At 43.2% G+C, this 20,626-nt stretch overlaps 1 protein-coding gene across 5 annotated transcripts in view; it reads left to right on the plus strand.

The window, feature by feature from the left end:
• Positions 1–3,664: 3,664 nt before the first annotated feature.
• The window catches only part of SIPA1L2 (signal induced proliferation associated 1 like 2), a 268,964-nt gene continuing 252,002 nt past the window's right edge, over positions 3,665–20,626 (plus strand). For all 5 annotated transcript variants that reach the window (XM_055146847.1, XM_055146849.1, XM_055146850.1 and 2 more), the window contains exon 1: positions 3,665–3,955. The gene's annotated coding sequence lies outside the window, so the exon portion shown is untranslated. The remainder of the gene's footprint in view (positions 3,956–20,626) is intronic.

Raw genomic sequence — 20,626 nt, forward strand, 5'->3', positions numbered from 1 at the left:
ACCCAGGTTCGATTCCTCTGTCCTCGGAGAGCCCGGCAAGCTATCGAGAGTATCTCACCTGCAGAGCAGAGCCTGGCAAGCTACCCGTAGCGTATTCAATATGCCAAAAACATAACAACAGTCTCACAATGAAGGCGTTACTGGTGCCCACTCGAGCAAATCAATGAACAGTGGGACAATAGTGCTACAGTGCTACAGTTTCCATGAAAGATATTAATTTTGAATTGATTTAAATGACAATTTTTTAAAAATAGAGTTTTTTTTACAGTGTAAGCATATTGTCTATAAGCAGAATCTTGCTGTTGTGTGGCAAGGAAATAAAATCTGTTTTGCTAAATTCAAAGGTAATTAGATATAAGTACCAGCCAAGGGCAGCCAACAAACTTAAAATCTTGAAACATAGTAGACAGCTGGTATGTCTTTGAACTCTTCTTATTTTTTTTTCAGAGAAAAATAGATAAGACTGATGTTGAAACTGTTTCAGAAAGATTTGGTGTATAGATTTGATGCAGAATTATAAAGAAAATTAATCCCTTGCTATTGTTTCCTTAGGAATCCCTAGAGCCTGATGGAATTCACAAGAGAAAAAAAAAAGACTTGAGAGATAGATAAGGAAGCATAGCTAGCAAGACTGAGCAACTCTTATCCTAAGGGAAGGTGAATGTATGAAGATAAGCGATGAAAGTTCACTCTTTTAGGCAAACACAACCTCATACTTCCAAGAATCAATATTTTACTTGAAAACTTCTGCAAATTCATAGCTATAACAGGAAAAGAAGATTTTTTTTAATGTAAGAGACCCTAAAAATTAAAATGACCATATCTGTGATGATGATTTTAATCTTAGGACAATTCTAGTTTCTACCTTGAGTTCATCCCTCCCTAAAAAAGCAAGAAATAAATGGACAACTGGAAAGAAAATTGGTGAGGAAGATTGAGGAAGATGACAGTCTTAACATCTCATGGATTTCTAGGATATTCTTAGCGTTGCCTGTTGAAGATTTCTCAATACAGATCACACACTCTGAGGAGTTGGACTGTCATTTTACTGAATTGGCCAAGCACAACAAAGGGGCTCGGTACATATGTGCTAAAGCCCAGAATAAGCTGATGGTGGAGGAGATGGGCTGCATGGGATCTGGAGTTTCTGAAAAATCAGAAACTGATGAACTCCCTCCCCCTTCCACCCCCACCCACACGTACACAGAACACACAGAGAACTCTGTGCTGTAAATTACAAGCAGTTGAAAAAAAATGCTTTCAACTTGGGGAGTGGACAAAGGGCTTAGGTTATTCTTAAATTTTAGGCTGCAGATCACAAAAAGGGTTATGGTAAGGTGGGAGAGGAAAAGAATGATGGATTCCATCATCACTGAGTGTCTGATCATTAGCTACTGGATATTCAGGAATATATCACAGGTCCTTCCTTGTTGTTTGGACAATGAACCAGGGCAACAAGAGTGACATCATTGATCACCATCTATGCAGGCAGTGACTGTCTCAGGAGTCTGAAAGTTGCAGTTCTTTCCTCCTGGCCCCTACACAATAGTGGGAAAGACAATGAGATCTGAAGCTAGAGAAGCCAGTGGTGATGTTTCAGGAAGGGAAGTATTTCACCCAAGACTGACTCAGAAACTTTCTTCTATGACTGCTGCTGAAGGATTTTGTTTATCCCTTTAGTAGGGAGGTATCTGCAATGGGTGAAGTTTCCGGGAGTGCAAGTTGTGCTCCTATCTTATGCATTTTAATAAATGCGGCACCTTCTGTAATATCTCAGGATCTCTATAAATGTTTGTTGAATTAATAACATGACAAGTTTGTGAACGCTGATAATGGAGTCCCCCCTCAACAAATCTAGAGAATGTAGGACATTTATTATGCAATAGTATTGCTCTCTGACCCATCTTATTGTACCCGTTCTTGTCTATGTTATCCGCATTTTACAAATGAGATATAAAGATTCGTGCAATGTCTACATGGTCTAGCTCTCAAAGTAATATAGTATGGGAGGGGTGCCTCTAATAGATAAGAGGGTTTTATGTTCTAGGGAGTGTTTGTGATAGGGAAATTGGGACATGATCTCCCCAGAAAGAATTCTATCTCAAATGGTCCACTGAGCCCTTCCAGGAGTGATCCTTGAGCACAGAGCCAGGAGTAAGCCTGGAACACTGCTGGCTATCTCCTCCCACCTCCAGAACACACACACACACACACACACACACACACACACACACACACACACACACACACTTAAGAAGGGGAATCCCCAAATCCAATTTCAGGAAAACAGGCGCACCGCAAAACCGTGATGATAAATATTGTTCCAGAAATCCTACAGAGGAGTTGTAAGTTGTTAGAGGCTGCTTATACTAGTATATTCCAGCTCCTAGAGTATGAACTCTTTACTTAGTAGGCAGTAAACTGCAGTCTAATTTAAAAGTCTTCTGAATTCTTTTAATTTTTTAGCAGACAGTTCAACTCAAGAAATACACATTAATCGTTTTTGGTAGTTTCAAGTAGGACCGAAGAGATGGCTCAACGTGTTTCGAGGATCAGAGTCTTGAAACTGGTCCGTTTAGCAATGCTGGAAGCTACCCGAGGAGAGGGCAGTGGTCAGCCCCGCAGGGTGACCCAGAGACCAAAACAGAAAGCTTCAAGTCCAGTTTCCTCCTCCTGGAGGGTCAGCATTTCTAGGATGGTAGGAATGATGGTTTTAAAAAGAAAGTGCAGTGTGTTTCTTCCCCGTGCAGCTAAAGATCAAAGAATATTTCTCTCTTGGGTTGAAGGACTGAAGCCGGCAAGCGGAAGTTGTTGTTGTTGGTGGTGGTGGTGGAGGTGTTCCAGGATTGTGTACCTCCCACAGGTTATCTCCTCCTAAATGTCTCCTCTCCGCAGCATTTCACAGCGCTGGCACCCCTCTAACCTCATACGTTTTATTTACTTTTGCGTTTCTCTGTGCAACCTCCCATGCCAGTCCCCCAGTCAGCCGCCTGGAGGAGTCCTTAGTGCACTCCTGGGGTTGGCACACAGTAGGGACAACGCTTTAAAGATCCAGGGGGCGCCCTCCGGTGTTCTGCACACATATCCGCGCCGCCAGCACAGTGCGACGCACCAGAGATCGCCCCTGGGATGGTCTTCCAAACTCATGTCATACGAGTGATATGCGCCCTTGGGCAGTAGTCCGATGAGAATCTCGGCTGTCCAGGGACAGGTGGAGGCGCAGCAGTGCCGGACCCAGTGTCACTCGCGACGCAGGCGGGACAGGGTTCAGACTGCCTGGGGCGGATAGGAGCCAGAGGCAGGATTCTTAACTTATCCTTCCTGAAAGGCAAAAAAAGGAAGGTAGAGACGGTTCTCCCAGACTGCGGATCCAGGTAGGCTGCGTCTCTCTCCAGGCTCACCGGACCCACTTTCCCTTCACTCCACGCCTCGCAGCTCCAGCTCCAGCTCCAGGAAAGACGCCGCAGCGTCTGCCGAGCGCAGTCCCCCCAGCGCGCCGAGGGTCCCGGGATCCGCGCACCCTCCGAGCCCCGAGCCCCACGGGGCGGTGGGACAGACTGTCCCCGCGCCCAATCGCGGGGCGGGGCCGGGGGGCCGGCAGCTGGTGACCAATGGGAAGCGGCAGAGCGGGCGGGGGCGGTGCCGCCGGGCAGGCGGGCGGCGGCGTCGGGAACCGGCGCGGCAGAGCTGGAGCCCGGGAGGAGCCGGCGGAGCTGGAGGAGGATCCGGGAGGAGGAGCAGCGCCGCGCCCCCGCCTCGGCTGCCCGCCCGAGCTCGGGCCGACAGCTCCAGCCGCAGCCGGCGGGTCCCGGCCGCTCGCCGCCGTCGCCCAGCCCCGGCTGAGTCGGGGCCGATGGGCAGTCCCAGGCAGCGGCGGGCCGCAAGGCGGCGGCTCCCGGACGCGTCGCCGCGCGCTCTCGGACTGTAGAAGGTCCCGGCGGAACGCGTCTAGGAGGTGCGTGTCGGAAACGGGCGGACGGAGAGCGAGGCGGGGAGGGGGGGTGGTGGATCTAGACGGGGGGGACGCTTCGGGAGCTTTCGGAGGGTGCCGAGGGCTGGCCTTAGTCCCTTCAGGGAATGACGCGGAGTGCTCCTGAGCACGGTGCCGGGAGCGGCGGGGCCAAGCGCGCGGAGACGGGGTGGGGAGCCGGGTGGAGACGGGTGCGCGGGGCGGTGTCCAGCCGGAGAGATGCACCCGCGCTCCCGAAGCTGGGATGGAAGGGGCCTCGCCGCCGCGCGTCCTCTCAAAGTTATCGATCGGCGGAAAGGTTATTCCTGTCTTGGTGACAGAAGCGCCAAGGAGGACTTTTCTCTCGAGGTGTCCAGCGACTCGCCTGTGACTAATCTTAAGAGGAAAGATGAAAGATTGCCCGAAGCCTTTCACCCCGAGGACCCGATCCCGGGGTGTTACTTGCTGAACTTGCTGGGGCTCTAATTCCCCCGGGAAGGTGTGTGCCCGGCGCGCGCACCTCGCCGGCTCAAGCTCCTGGCGCCCTCTTTGTACGGTCGGGAGCAGAGGGCTAGAGCCCTTCTAACTCAGGTCCACAGTCCTGGGAGTTGGACGGCTCTCCCACTTCCCCGGTCTGGGTGTCTCGCCCTGACCCCCCAGCCCCCAGCCCCAGTCCCATTCGGGTCCCGGGTATTATTAAAGCTAGTTTGGCCATATCCTGGGAGTATCCCCAGGAGAACCTGCAGATTAATTTCCTATCGCGCTTCAAACCTTAGAGAATCAATTTCGGTTCATCATCCACAGGCGAGGGCCTGATGCTTCTCGGTAAGAGAAAACAACTTGGCATTACCCCTCTGGGAGATATTTGTCATCATTAGTCTGCTTCAGTTAAATTAATTCAGCCCAAGATGACTCCAGTCGCGAGTACTGGAAAAATCAAGTGCATTGGTCATGAGATTGTGCTCATCAAAACATGATGGGGGGGGGTGTCTGTGTAAAATTTAAGGCATTTGGGATTTTGGTTGGTTTAGATTTGTATTTGATAAGGATTGCCCTTGAGAAACAAAGCAAAACAAAAGCATCTTGATTTTTGTAGGTTTGCTCAGTAAGTTCGGAATAGTCATTGAGAATTTTCATTTCTTTGCCTCTTTTGTCTGCAGTTTTCATTTCTAAATGTTAACACTAGATGGCTTTCTTATGACAGACATTTAGTAAACTGCACCTTCCCCCCCCTATCTGCAATCCAGAGCGCAATTATTCTAGTTTTACAATTAGTAATGGGGAACCAGCAGTTGGGGGGCAGGTGGAAAAAATCTCCAAATATCCTTCTTTCCCTGAAAAACACGACTTCTATTTCAAGATAATTATTTATATACAGATATGAAAAGGTAACTTCTTGTTTCTGTCATCCTTGAAGATAAATTTCAAGAGAACATGGTTGCTTTTTTCAGTGACAGATTTAAGAATGCCTGTTTTATGTTTTGACAAAATGTACTTGAAGTTCTAGAGTGAGACTTGTAATTCTACATAGCATTTTAGTTTATGGTGTTTATGGCTCCATTTAGTAATTGATTGCTTGATTCAGAGTGTTATAGAATAATGATCACAGGCCGGTTCAGTCTTGGCTTCAGATAGCAGCAATTCTTCCTGAAGATTCTATTGATGCATTTGAGGAAGAGACAAAGCTGAAGTTTATATGTATGATTCATACCAAGGATTATGTGAGGACATTCTTATTTTGATTTCCCCAGTTGATACGTGGTTTTCACTTATAAGCACGATTCCTTTCATGGCAAGTACAATAGGTTGTAGATGGCCTGCCTAGTCTCAGTATGTGTTTTTAAGCCCCCTACCCCGCCCCGCCCCCAAGAAAGACCATGGCAACCTAACAAATCATGTCTAAGTAGGCAGTCTTATTTATTAGCTGAAGAAATATTTTGAAATTCTCTCTATAGCTGTTATTTATCATGTTGTACCCAGCTTAAAATATAATATGTTAAATTTGTTCTAGATTCAAGCATATCATAAATAGCTAAAGAAAAAAATCTAGTAAAGATCTGGGAAGTAGGAAATGAAATTATCAGTACCCACATGCTACCTATAGATGGGGTGAAATGAACTTGGATAAGAAGCAGTGTAAGCCTTTGGGTCGGAAAATAAAGCCAGAAAAAAATACAGGTATGGAGGGGGAGCTTCGAGCTTTTGGAGGATGGGCTGCAGATTTGCCTAAGTAGGTTTCAGTGTAAATTTTCTTTTATCAAATTTTTAATCTTTTTAAATCTTAGTCTTTCTCAGTGAGCTTTAATTTTATGGAATATATCAGGAGAATCATAACAGGATCAAGATTTAGCTTCTGTAGTACTTCTGTGAGTTTGGAAAAGTCCCCTCACCTATTTTTGAGGCTAAGATAGTATTTTGGAAGGTTTCTTCGTATCTGAGGTTGGTCAATTCCTGCTTATGTTTAGGGGATCTTGTCACTAGAGGCAGAGGCAGAAGGGGCAGTAAATTATTCATATAAATAAACCTGTTATTGAGGTGAGGTTATATTAGTGAGCTACTATCTGTAAGAATAATTGTCTGGTAATTGAAACTGGTTTAAAGTGCTATGTTTGGTCATCACACCTAGTTTAAAAGGGATTGTGTTTATCACATATTTAACATAGGACTCTGCTTATGTAGATATAGGTGCTTAGTCCCTCATCATAATTGGTAAAAACTTTTTTTTTGTTCTAAAGAAGAATTGAGTCTTTGAAATTTTGATCAATTTATGATAGTGGTTTAGGATGACAAATCCTTTCAGTCATGCTGAATTTGAAGAAAATTTAGACTGTTGATGTTAAGTGAAACACAACGCAAAGATTATTGTTTTATTTTATTTTGCACTTGAGTAAGATATGAAATGCAGTCCTAAGAAAATACATGTTTCAGGACAGTGGGAGTCAAGCAAAATAGAGAGAAGAAAGAAAATACATGTTTCAGACTTTCTGCTTTCATTAGTGCACCTAATTCTCTCGTATGGTGATAGAGTAGATTGGCAGCAGGGAAAGGAACAACTTCTAGTTTCTAACTCTAGTCCTTTCACAGATTTGTTTGGAGAAAATATCTCCATGATCCTTTCCAACATAAAGTTTTATATTTATTTGACATTACTATTAAATGTATTGGGACTGGAGTGATAGTACAGCGGGTAGGGCATTTGCCTTGCACGCGGCCGACCCGGGTGTGATTCCTCCACTCCTCTTGGAGAGCCTGGTAAGCTACCGAGAATATCTTGCCCGCACGGCAGAGCCTGGCAAGCTACCCCTGGTGTATTCTATATGCCAAAAACAGTAACAACAAATCTCGCAATGGAGACATTACTGGTGCCTGCTCAAGCAAATTGATGAGCAATGGGATGACAGTGATACAGTGATACAGTGATTAAATGTAGTAAAGTAGTGAAAATGAATGAATGGGATGGTTTATGTTTCCCCTCTTAGTACTGTATTCCTTTGGAATAAAGTTTGTATGTGAACATCATGGACAGTTATAGCTACATGGTTTACTTTGAAATCAATCACTAAGAAATTGCTTTTGTCTTCTAGTCATATTTAACTCCTTTTAGAGAAGGGAGGCAGTGTGATACGACTGTTTTATTTTGAGGGGGAAGGGTTCAAGGGATCATACCCAATTCAGGGCCTCATTCATGCAGAGCATGAGCTTTAGTATTCAGCTCTACTCCTGGCCCCAAGGAATTTAAATGCTTCATAACTTCAGAGATAAATGATTTTGATCCTTTCTGAACCTGATTCATGAACTTTGTTTCCAAAGAGTTGAGGTGGAGGAGGAAAAGGAACATTTAGGGCCTCCATTTCTTTTTTTTTTGCTCTTTGGGCCACACCCGGCAATGCACTGGGGTTACTCCTGGCTCTGCACTCAGGAATCACTCCTGGCAGTGCTCAGGGGACCATATGGGATGCTGAGAATCGAACCCAGGTCGGCTGCATGCAAGGCAAATGTCCTACCCACTGTGCTATCACTCCAGTTCCTAGGGCCTCCATTTCTTGCTAGGTTTCATATTTAGTGTAACCAGATTTCTTGATACATTATTATTTTGTATAAAATGAACAGCCAAGTTGGGTGGTAAGAAAAAGAAAAGGTACATTATATTGAGTCCAGTTATCATGGCATCTCTGTCTTAAGAATGGAAGTTTAAGGTTAATTCCTCAGATTTTTCTTATGTATTTATTTTCATCTACCTGTAAAATGAAAAGAAAAATGGCTTCTCAGATTTGTCAGCATTTGATGCTGCTACATAAACATATTGGCAATTACTATCTATAATCACTGCATTTAAAAATAAGTAATGTGAAGGATCAGTGATGATTAATGTGATGTTCAATGACGAATGCATTAAGATATATTGGGATATATCAAAAAAGGGAGAATATGTATACTATCAGACAGACTAGTTCTTCCCGTCCAGAGAAAACTTTCATTAATGTACCTAGCATATCATTATATACCAACCCGATGCACAGATACTTTTATCTTTTTAAATATCTTTTGGGGCCACACCCAGCGGTGCTCAGGGTTTACTTCTGGCTGTGCGCTCAAGGATCATTCCTAGTGGGCTTGAGGTGCCGGGGTGCTGGGGATCGAACACGGGTCAATTCCGTTCAGGTCAAGCACCCCACCCACTAGGCCTAGCATTTACCAATCACTGACCAGATCAACAAGCCCTTTCTGATGCTGGGGACCCTTTGTTTACTTTTGTGAGTGGTTTCCCAGCACTAGTTGAACATTGTCAGTAAGGAGTGGAGAGCTCAAGCTTCTTGATGTTTTAGAAGGAGTTTTAGTTTTGATTTTTGGCTGGGGCCTCTTAACAGTGTTTTGGGGATCACTCCCCACGATAGCTAAATGGGTTGGACATTTCATTATGGGCCTGCTGATGTGGACTTGGATGACCAAATCTGCTGTGCTCTGAGGGTCCTGAGGTCCCAGGGAGCAAACTCTGGGCCTTGTACATGCAAGGTGTGTGCCTCTGACTCCTGAACCCATATCCCTGGCTCGTGAACATGTCTTTTCACCTATGGAATTGAGATCTAACAAGACTTACTTGTTTGAATTCTACTCTGTTGGAGAACAGATCCTTTCCTATCCTGAATTACGGCAGTTTCTCATTGACTAATGCCTGAACGGTCTCAGGTTAGCCTGTGTAGAGCAGGCAGTGTGCCCTTTTTTGAACTTATTCTCCTTGCCCTGATATGCTTGAGTTTTGTGTTCATTTGGTGGCAACCACATTGCTCATGCTCAGTTCCAGTTTGCTAAAACCCGAGTCCAGCATCACATACTGCCACAAAGCTAGGTTTTATTTACCTTTGCTCATATCATTGTGCACCTAATGTTTATTTGACTTTTCATTTTTTGTTATGTTGCTTTCTTTAATTTGACTCAATGTTTTGACGTCTTTGCATGTACTCCCCTGCCACCCCAAATGCTGCCTGCATTTTAAGTCAGACTGTATTTTGGTGGGGGGGAAATGCTCTGGTCCCAGGGCTCCAGGGTCCCTTGCAAGGACAGCTCAGCCAATAAGGTCAGTGCTAGGGCCCAAGGAGGCCCTGTGTGCTAGATACCATCAGAGCCACCTTGCTGGTGCTTGGGGGACTAGAGGGCTACACCCAACAGCAAAGCCTGTTGTAGGGATAGCATGCATGTGGTGTCAGGGATTGAACTTGTGGTCTTATCTTTTTCCCAGACCCTAAATCAGCTTCTCTCTCTCTCTCTCTCTCTCTCTCTCTCTCTCTCTCTCTCTCTCTCTCTCTCTCTCTCTCTCTCTCTCTCTCATACACACACACAGAGGGAGGTCTGTTGTACATAATTCTGATATACATTCTTTGTGGAGGGCAAGGGATGTGGGGTTTGGGCCACACCTGACTACTGTGCTCAGGTCTTATTCCTGGTTCCGTGATCTGTGATCACTCCTAGCTGTGTTCAGGGAACCATGTGTCATGCCCGGTACCGAATCAGAGTTGGTCGTGTGCATAAGAGTATTAACCTGTGTATTGTATCTCTATTCCATGTATTGTCCTTTTCATCTTTATCAAAGTTGCTGATAAAATTATTAAGCTGCCAAGCTGTGAATTGAGTCTCTGGAAACTTTTTCTAGATTTGTAGGGACTCACAACTTTGTTCCAATAAGGCACTACTGTGCTAGTTTCTTGTGGCTATGCTGCTTCATGTGTTTTCTGTCTTGATGCAGTTATTTTTTTGTAATAGGCACTATAAACAATAGACTTTTTACCAATGTGCCGTATAGCTATGCAAAATTACCTATCTCAATGTTTATGTGTGTATAAATGTGTCATGTGTGTGCATACACAATATAAATAGTACTGTGTATGAGATGTACATTTTTACTTGATGACATAATGCATAACTAAAATATAAAAATAGAAACTTTAAGGAGGATGTTGTTTTACAAAACACAAATTGAAGTGTTTTCTTTCATATCACAGGGGTTTCTTTGTTATTTTAAAAAGTGTGTGACCCTGGTCCAGAGATCTTTGTTCTACTGCACCTCTCTGATCTGTGTACGTGAACCATTCAACACAATTTTCATGGGGGTTTGCAAGATAAACTAAGACATACTGAACTACACCTACATGGGGCCCATATCCATTTGTTCTTTTTGCTCCAAGGGTGTTTTTTGGTTTGGACTGTGCTTCCCAGAATTGCTGGTCGGTTATTTAGGTTCAGCTTTCTTTCATTTGTTGAGGGGAGGGAAAGTGGGGGTGGGGTGTTTAGTGTTTAGTGATAGTGTCATGGGGGAACCTGGTTTGGGGAAGTTCATAGTAGAACTCAGCAATTTAGGAAATGTCCTGTTATCACCCATAGCTGATACCAGACATAGAATCAGGGAAAACTTCATTAATCACTTGCTCATTTGGAAGCTTATAAAGAGCAAAGACAATTTTCAAAGTCCAGATAAGGCTTCGTCTCCTGATTCCTGGAGGAAGTGCAGCATCCCACCAGCTGGAGGGATCCTGGAGACTGGCTCTAGGGGAAGCAGGTCTCTGGTACTCCCTTAGAGAGGGAGGTGCTGCTGCCCTGCCAAACCAGCACCTGCCTACCCTCTTTTGCACCCTCCCTGTGTTCAGCCTGGTTTTAATCCACAGCACTTACCCAGGAAGGCAATGAATATGTATATTCTGTGACATATATATGCATATTGACTCTTTTCAAAAAATGTGTCTGCATGCTGGTTCAGTGCAGCGGAACCTGAGTGCCATCTGGGTGGGCAGGTTTCTGATTTCCTACTGAAGCCCCTCAGTTTCTGTGTACGTCGTTTTTGTCACACAGTAGGCTCTTAAACAATTGTTCATTCCAAGGTTGATGGGGAGTTGTAGATTTAGACATAACAGAACGTGGCTTTTGTTGTACCAAATAGTGTTGCCTCTGAGTTCTGATCATTTCTATAATGAATAATCTATCAAATGAACCATTTACACGGATCATTCCCAGGTCATCTGAAATGACCCGTGACTTAATTACTTAAAAAGGGACAAGTACTAGTTTCTGAAGAGGGTAATCGTAAAGTTCCATCTGGCCCGTGTGGGTCTTGATAGTTCCATTCAGATGCCTGTGGTCCCAGGAGCCTAGACACCCCAAGGGGTGTCCCTCCTTTTATGAGAATGCGGGGTTTACACCTTTCCCAGGTTTCAGAGTCTGCTCCCAAATGCATGGCCTTGTGGGATCAGGGGATGCTGCAGTTCCATAAAATACCAGGTTTAGCTCATTAATAAAGGTCTGTGAATAGAAATTATTTCCAAATTGTGCATTGTTTAGTGACCTGTAGTCCCTTGTCTCTCAATCCAGTAGCCATGAAAATTCTACCGGAAATAATGCTTCTTAAAACCTGTCAGCATTTTTTTAAGTTGAGGATTGCAATTTAGTTAAGATATTGTTTATACTTTAAATATTAGTGCCTGGTAAGTGTAGCCTTAACTTTACAGGTAGAAGCCTTTCACCTTTTATTTCCCAGCATAGTCCTATTTCCTTCATTACATGAACTTGAACTGGAGTGACAGCACAGTGGGTAGGGAATTTGCCTTGCACACGGCCGACCCGGGTTCGATTCCTCCATCTCTCTTGGAGAACCCTGCAAGCTACTGAGAGTATCCCGCTCGCATAGCAGAGCCTGGCAAGCTACTAGTGGCATATTCAATATGCCAAAAACAGTAACAACAAATCTCACAATGGAGACGTTACTGGTGCCCGCTTGAGCAAATTGATGAACAACTTGATGACAGTGCTACAGAGCAGTGCTACATGAACTCAGAAGGCATAGTATTCTAAATTCAAGTTTTCTTAAATTTGTCTATGAAGGCTTGTTATGATGAGAACTGTAAGCAAGACTGAGAGATTAGCTTAACAGCAAATTTTCTAGTTTGTCTCCAAGTGTGTATTTGAGAGTCATTTAAATGATTTGGTTGGAATAATGGATTTAAAAAAAAATTCAGCAATTTTAAACAGTAAGAGCTAGTGAGAAGGGCTTAATATTTTTTAAACTTTGGGGCAGAATAATGAATTGGAGAGACATTCCTAAAAGTGAATTTAGAACCAACTATTGTACTGAACAATCATATATGTTCTTTTACAGATTTGACAAGAATGACAAGGTTGATGTGGTTATCCCCTATTACTGAAGTAGAAACTAAAGTTTAATAAGAGAGAAAGGGTTTTCTGAATCATGTTTCTAAGAACTTAATGCCCCATCCTACTATAGGGATCTTTGTTTTATAGCTGTCTTGGTTTATGATTGAGGTATGATTTATCAAAAAAAAAAAATCCTAGGGCTGGAGCAATAGCACAGCGGGTAGGGCATTTGCCTTGCACTCGGCCGACCCCGGTTCGATTCCCAGCATCCCATATGGTCCCCTGAGCACCGCCAGGGGTAATTCCTGAGTGCAGAGCCAGAAGTAACCCCTGTGCATTGCCAGGTGTGACCCAAAAAGCAAAAAAAAAAAAAAAAAAAAAATCCTAAATTAAATGAATGAAAGAAGAGAGAAGTAAGGAGGGAGTGAGGAGGTGCATGCACATGAGAATGGTGAAATTACCTATTGTCTCTGAAATCGAAGAAATGATTGTCAAGGTTGGGCTAATGAGTGTATTATTCTAATTTTAAAACACCCTGTTCCATGGGCTGTTGGATTATTTGTTTATTAATTAGAAGTTTGGCAGTTTGTGATGAGGTAGCAGTTCTGATGGAATCAGGTTATCTTTTTTTTTTTTTTTTTTTTGGTGCAGAGTGGGCTCTTTTGTGATCATGCAGAGAACATTTCTTCAGCTTCTGAATCTTTGCCAAGATTAAAAGAAGTATAAGAGGAAAACAGTTTTTGTTTTGCATTTATACTTTGCTAGATTTGCATAATCTTTGTTGAAGCCCCTTGAATGTGAATCCCTAAATAAATTTCAGGCATTTAAATATTTAAAAGGATTCATCCCCAGTACTTTGCTCACCCAAAGAATAAGTGCTCACAACAAAGAAAATAACCCCCTTGCAGATGTAGCCCATACAGACTTTGTTCACCTTGTCACTGAAATATAAAACATTAATAGCAAAGCTAGAATTGGAACATTCATTGAAATACTTAGCTGGCTCTGTTCCAAAATATTGTTTCCTTGGTAGAGAAAGCAGGACAATTTGTTTAAAACTGGCAGTTAGCCAGTCAGAAGAGCTCTGACGCAACCATTGCAGTAACTACTTTGCTCGACTGCTAATTTTAGGGCAGTTAAATCTGGGTGATGTCTGATGGCTGCTGTCGCTGTGCACGTCTGGTTATGTGCAGTTTTCTAAATCCATCCTCCTAGCCTGGCACCACGACTCGCAGTTCTTTGGGAAATGAGCTATGGAGCAGAGCAGTGTTGAGCTGGAGCAGGAGATGTGGCCGAAGTGAGAAGCCATGCCTGGGAGGATTTCAGGACAGACTGCCTTTAATCCGACTCTTCTTTGTCATTCCAGCACAAGTACTTATTCCGTGTAGGTGTTCCTTGTTGTGTAGTGCACGGAGGTGTCGAAGGATGGAGTGCCGTGTGAATTCAGACTCCTGTCTTCCCCGAAGCAGCATAACAACATTCGCTTGTTTTCCTTGCAATCCTCAGAAGCATTAGACAGTTCAAAGCTGCACTCTTGCCTTTCCCTTTTCTGGGAAAGGTACAGTGAAGGAGAAAGCTTTTTGAAATTGATTAGGAATATTGTACAGAGAGCAAAGTGGAATTTCTTTGCTGTTGCAGAAGACAGAAATGAGTGTGGGGCTTGTGTGTCCAAAGCAGCCAGTATTAATTTTTGGATTTTTGTTTTGTTTGTTTTGGGGCCATGCTCAGCAGTATTCAAGGCTTAGTCCTGATTCTGTGTACAGAGATCACTCCTGGTGGTTCTTGGGGGACCCTATGGGATACTGGGGATCGAATTCCAGTCAGCCATGTGCAAAGCAACCACCCTATCCTCAGTACTATAGCTCTGACCCCATAATCCAGTTTTTAATGAGGATGTGGAACTCACACAGACTTGACGTATCTCTCCACTCTATCCTGCCAAGAATTTAAGTTAGCAGGGGGCAACCTAAAGAGTGGACCATGGAGGTTGGGAACTTACCTGTTCATTTTCTCAGTTCTTTATAAACGTGTGAAATAGTCAGCAAACTAACTGATGTATAGCTTTTCTAACTGTAAAGTGAGCCTTGGTTATTCTCAAATTAAACTTCCTCATGCTACAGATTCAGAAATAAAAGAGATTGGTTTAACGCTGTCATTAAACCAATGGTTTATCACCTAATACAGCAGCTGTATTAGGTGATAAACCAATTAGCTCTTGAACTCTAAGTGGTGTGGCCTAGCTGGTGGCCACTTGTAATTTATTTCCAGAAAAGATCTCTGTGTCAATGATACACTCAGATAAATGGATACTACAACTTCATTCAGCTGAGTCTCTGGGTGCCTGAGAGAATGGGAAGTTTGCGAAGTATAGGCAAACTATATCTAACATATAGAATGTTAGATTAGCTTTTGATGGTCTCTTGTATAATGAAAGGACACTTCTGACTCTGTAGAACGGTTTTTCCTTTGATCCTGGTACTGTGTCTGTCAACTCATTCTGCCTAAAACCAAGCCTCTTATTTGGTTTAGGTTTTGCTGCTCCAAAGATGAATTTTTATTAGGAGAAGTGATGGGAGGTATTTTTTAAGTGACAATTAATTTACCTATCATATTAGATCATCTTATCTGATTTTCTCTCATAATTTGCTTATTTTTATACATGTGTCATAAAGGTACTATAAGAATGTTTGGTTCTCATCAAAGATAGGAAGTATGTAATTAAACTTAATTTTAAGTTGGAATACAGTAATAGACATATAGCATCATATTGATTTCTGGTATGTGCCACTGATTTGAAATTGACATGTTCTTTGTCACCAAAAATGACAGTAAATAAGGTTAACAACTATTATCATACATACTTAATGAAACATTTTTTCTCATGGTAAGAGCTTTTATGTTCCACCTGCTTTGCAACTTTGAAGTAGATGATACAGAAATATTAACTGTTGTTGCCATGCAATGTATTATATTCCCAAGACATTTCAACTTTGTGACTGGAAATGCATATATCATGTTTGACCGTGATGTCTTAGCAGTACTGAGTATGTATTGCTGATTCTGTTTCAGTTATCCATCCAGATAAAATACTTACGTTACTTGTAATTTGAGATCACATGTTTCATTTAAAACTATAACTTTGATTATTGATTTATCAGAGTTTTATTTTAAAGTAATTCTGAATAATAAACATCTTTACCTGAGACAGTCCTCGGAAGGCAGCATGGCTGTGGATAGCTTTTGCCATTCAGGGCATCAAGCCTGCTGTCCATGTCTCTGGGATGTATACTCAATTGCTGATAGTGTGCTGTTTGCTTCAGTTCACCTTCACTTGTGTACTTTATGACCCAATAATAAGTGCTGGCTACCATTTATAATTTTTAACTCCAAAACAAGATATCTCAGCATAGTCAATATCTACTCTCCCTCAACTTATGCAATTTTAAAAACAATACAGCTCCAGGCCTCTAGGGCTTAGAAACAGGTCACTCCTTCCCGCCCCTCTAGGGTCCTTGCTGTCACTGTGAACTGCCTCAGTGAACTGCTTCTGGGTGCCACTAAAGCGCATTAATGACGATGATCCCGAGACTCACAAATGAATCTCAGAACTGAGCAGCTCACTGCAGAAATGCCTCTAATTATTTAAAATTTTAGAATTCCAGGAACACATGAAAGTCGCAACTTCTCATGCTATTCATAACAAGCAATACAAAATAAATTATCTAGTACCTACCCATTGGGCAGGTTTGAGTGGTAGTGGGAAAATTAGAAATAATGGTGGTGAGATGGTGTAATGGTAGTGGGATTGGTGTTGAAATATTGAATGTAATCCATGACTGTGAACAACTTTATGAAAATAAAATTAAAGAAAAATAAAAATAATACAGGTATGTTGAGAGAATTTTGTAGGATCAAACCGATATGCCCACAACCTAAAGTTTATTAAGGCTTTAATGTCTTACAATATTTATCTATCTATCATTTCTTTTTTTTTTTTGGTGGGGAATGTATCTCAAAACATCAGTATACTTAACAACTAATCTCTTTGACAAACCTGCCATTAATAAGCTTAAAGCTTTGAAAGAGGGCCTGAAGAGATGGCACAGGGGTTTAGGTATTTGCCTTGCACATGGCTGACGTGATTTTATCTCTGGCAGCTCATATAGTTCCTTGAGCACCTCTAGGAGGTGATCTCAGGTAAGGCCCCCAAATTCCAAATTATGAAAACTTTTTTTTTTCTGACTTCGGGGCTATACCTGGAAATGCTCAGAGACTTTTGCTGGCTCTGTGTTCACGAGTAACCCCTGGCAATACACAGGGTACCATATGTGGTGGTGGGACTTTGAACCAGGATTGCATCTGCAGTCAAATGCAAGGAATGTACCTTAACCTCCTACACTATTTCTCTACCTATACACCCAACCCCTCATCCCTGCAAAAAAAAAAAAAAAGCCTGAAAAGAACGCAATGCATATATTTTTGGTGTTTTTGATTCTGTGAGTTTAAACAAACTCATAAATGTCTGATTCTATAAGTTTAGACAAAATATCGTGTCTAATTTTGTGAGTTTACTCAAGTAGAATCCATACTTCTTGAAATATCTACCACCTCCCAAGATTCTCTATGGTCTTTCCTAGTCTAGTTATTAATAAGCATTCCTCTATCCTCTTAAGCAAACTCTCTCTCTCTCTCTTTCTTTTTCTTTTCTGTAGAAAACTTGTTCATGTTACTGGTTCTATAGCCAGGCTAAAGAGCCAGACAACATATATACCCTTTTGTGTAAGATTTAATTGAGACTAATGGTGTTCTACTTTGCAATCACTGTATCACTGTCATCCCATTGCTCATTGATTTGCTGAACTGGGTGCCAGTAACATCTCCATTTGTCCCTGTCGTATTCAGGGTCAGGGAAATGAGGCCCATTATTGTTACTGTTTTTGGCATATCGAATACGCCACGGGTAGCTTGCCAGGCTCTGCTGTGTGAGATTCTGCATTGCTCTCTTCTGGGAGCTTTGTTTTGTAGTCTCTGGATCTTGGCCATTGTTGGGCTTGCAAGGGCAGTTTGTGGGTGTGACTGCCAAACTACTGGAAAATTGGGGATCTGGGTGGAGGAGACCCAGTCCTGATCCGAGCAGGCTTGGAGATCTCTGCCGTGGGTCTTGCATACCTGGATTCCTCTGCCAGTTCCTTCATGCATGAAGCTCGTCCAAGCATGTGGAGTATGGCCTTGAGCATGGCTGTGGTTGGGTTCGGAGGTTTTTGGCTGCCAGGGTTCTGCTTGGGGCTGGGAGGGAAACTCAATCCACCTGCCTCCAGGGGGGCCCTGCTGAAACAGCCTGGTGCAGGGGCAGGAGATACTTTGCAATCTCTGTATTACTGGATCACTGTCACCCATTGATCATTTGTTTGAGTGGGCCCAGTACCGTCTCCATTCGCCCTATCCCTGAGATTTTAGCAGCCTCTCTTTATTCATCTTTCCCAGTGGTGCTGCACTGGAGTCTCTTTCAGGATCAGGGGAATGAGACCCATCGGTGTTACTGTTTTTGGCATATGAGTAGGCCATGGGTAGCTTGCCAGGCTCTACCGTGTGAGATTCTGCATGGCTCTCTTCTGGGAGCTTGGTTTTATAATCTCTGGATGTTGGCCATTGATGAGATTACATGGCACTAGGGGCAGTTTGTGGGTGTGACTGCCTAGCTACTGGAAGATGGGGGATCTGGATGGAAAAGGCCCAGTCCTGATCCGAGCAGGCTTGGAGATTTCAGCCCCAGGTCCTGCACACCTGGGTTCCTCTGCCATATGCAATATGCTTACAAATATATAACACCAGTGAATTGTGACTTCACTTTTCACGGTGCACTTACCTTTCACTTCATCTTGGTCTTATACCCTTTTCAAACATGATTCTGTTAGCTGCTTTTCAGAGTCCTTTATTTTAGGTATGATTTTTCATCTGCTCTGACCATTTTCTGACTGAGTCTCATTATGTCCTATCCAGATATTTTGAAATCCAGGTGCTACTTAGTTTGTTCACACTTGCTCTAGGGCCAGTTCAGCCAGCTCAGGCATTCAGCCCAGCTCTCCTGGTAAATGAAAATTAGGTCTATTTACTTTTGCAAAGCCAAATCTTACCTTTGTGATTCACTCCTAACAGAAGTTTGAATAAGACTTGAAAAAAGATTTTATAAGGCATTCACAAGGAATGGTTTCTACTTCCAAGCAGTAATTAGGAAAATGATCCCCTGACCTCAGTTTTATGACATTACACACAGACTAACTGACTAAACTAAAAATTAAGATACTTTAAGACACTTGTGCTGAAGAGACACTGGGGTTACAAAATAACACCCTAGTTGATTCAAAGATCAAGACTTAATTTACAGCCTCCTGCCCCTTCTTCTGTCCACTATTACTAAAGTTCTGAGTAGCAAAACATGTCCGCCTGTGAGTTAAACTAATAAAAGTCTTCATCCGCTGTACTGGGGTAGTGGTAATTTTGTATGTGCTGTGTGTGAACATTGTTGCCTGAGCTGTAATCGGTTCCACCCAGTGTAACTGACACTTTATAGTGTCCAGCATGAGAAAAGCAGCTACTTTTTAAAATTTTTTTGGTCATTTTGTACAGTGCAATGCACAATGCACAGTGACTACTCTTGGCTCATGCACTCAGGAATTACTCCTGGTGGTGCTTGGGGGACCATATGGGATGCTGGGAATCGAACCTGGGTCGGCTGCCTGCAAGGCAAACGCCCTACCCACTATGCAATCGCTCTAGCCCCAAGCATCTACTTTCTTGTGTCCCAGCCTGATGACAGGGATGAGCTGCCCTTCACAGATCCCAGTTCTTCCACTCTGGTTCCCCACCAGGCATCCTTGGCCTCACGCTCTGATGTAGTCCCCTGAGCGTGTAGTGTAGCTAATCTTCACTACAAGGAAAGTTAGATTGGCAGTAAAGTTTATCACTAACAGTAGAGCTCGGTCAGCAGATATGCTTTTATTTGGGAATAGCAGAGAATGGTAATTTGGGAAGCACAGGGTTTAAATCAAAAACTGAAAGCATTATCTTAGGGGACCCAAGCTGGTGGTTTCTTAGAGAGGGAGAAAGAAGGCTGAGGAGTGGGAGGATGAGGTAACGGTCAGGTGGAGGGTCTCAAGATAAATGGCTGCCCTGAATGTTCTCTTTATCATTCCTTTAAACAGAATAGTCGCCTCCTTATTGACTTCCTGGGTTGTTGGTGGTTTGGCTAATCCAAAGAGAGATCCAGTTTCAAGAGGTCAGTAAAGCTGCCTTTTCTGCACTGGCTTTCTCGGGTTTTGCTTTGTACTTTTCACAGTGCATTCAGGCTTGCAGATGTAGGAGCTGGTGGTCTTCTAGAGTAGCGCTTCCTAAATTACTTCCACGCACGGCCTCCTTTCTCCCCCAAATGGAACATGTGTTAGCCCGGTTGGAAACACCTTGGAATCATTACACACTTGACTTCTGATTTTTAGTCATGCATTCAGGAACCTAGTGTGGTTGCCATATTTATTATATTATGCACTGTAGCACTCTGCCCTGTTGTTCATCAATTTGCTCGAGCGGGCACCAGGAAGGTCTCCATTGTGAGACTTGTGGTTACTCTTTTTGGCATATCGAATATGCCATGGCTAGCTTGCCAGGCTCTGCTGTGCGGGTGGGACACTCTCGTTAGCTTGCTGGTGTCTCCAAGAGGGACTGAGGAATTGAACCTGGGTCGACTGCATGCAAGGCAAATGCCCTACCCGCTGTGCTATAGCTCCAGTCCATTTATTATATTATAGTTTAGGTAAAGCAGTATAATAGTGTTAAAGTTTATCATATGTTACTGTGTACCCCTGCCATGAAGTGACCATTCCCCCATCCCAAGTGTCACCTCCAGTCTGACATTACTTCTTTCTCCTCTCCCCCCATTCTTGATTGACAGTTGCAGTTTGGGTGCACACTGTACCCTCCCTTTGCACTGCCTGACTGCCCCGGACTCTCCACCTTCTCAGGTTACTTCCAGTCAATCTGTTTGCT

This window comes from Sorex araneus, chromosome 9, assembly GCF_027595985.1.
Source record: "Sorex araneus isolate mSorAra2 chromosome 9, mSorAra2.pri, whole genome shotgun sequence".
Lineage (NCBI taxonomy): Eukaryota > Metazoa > Chordata > Mammalia > Eulipotyphla > Soricidae > Sorex > Sorex araneus.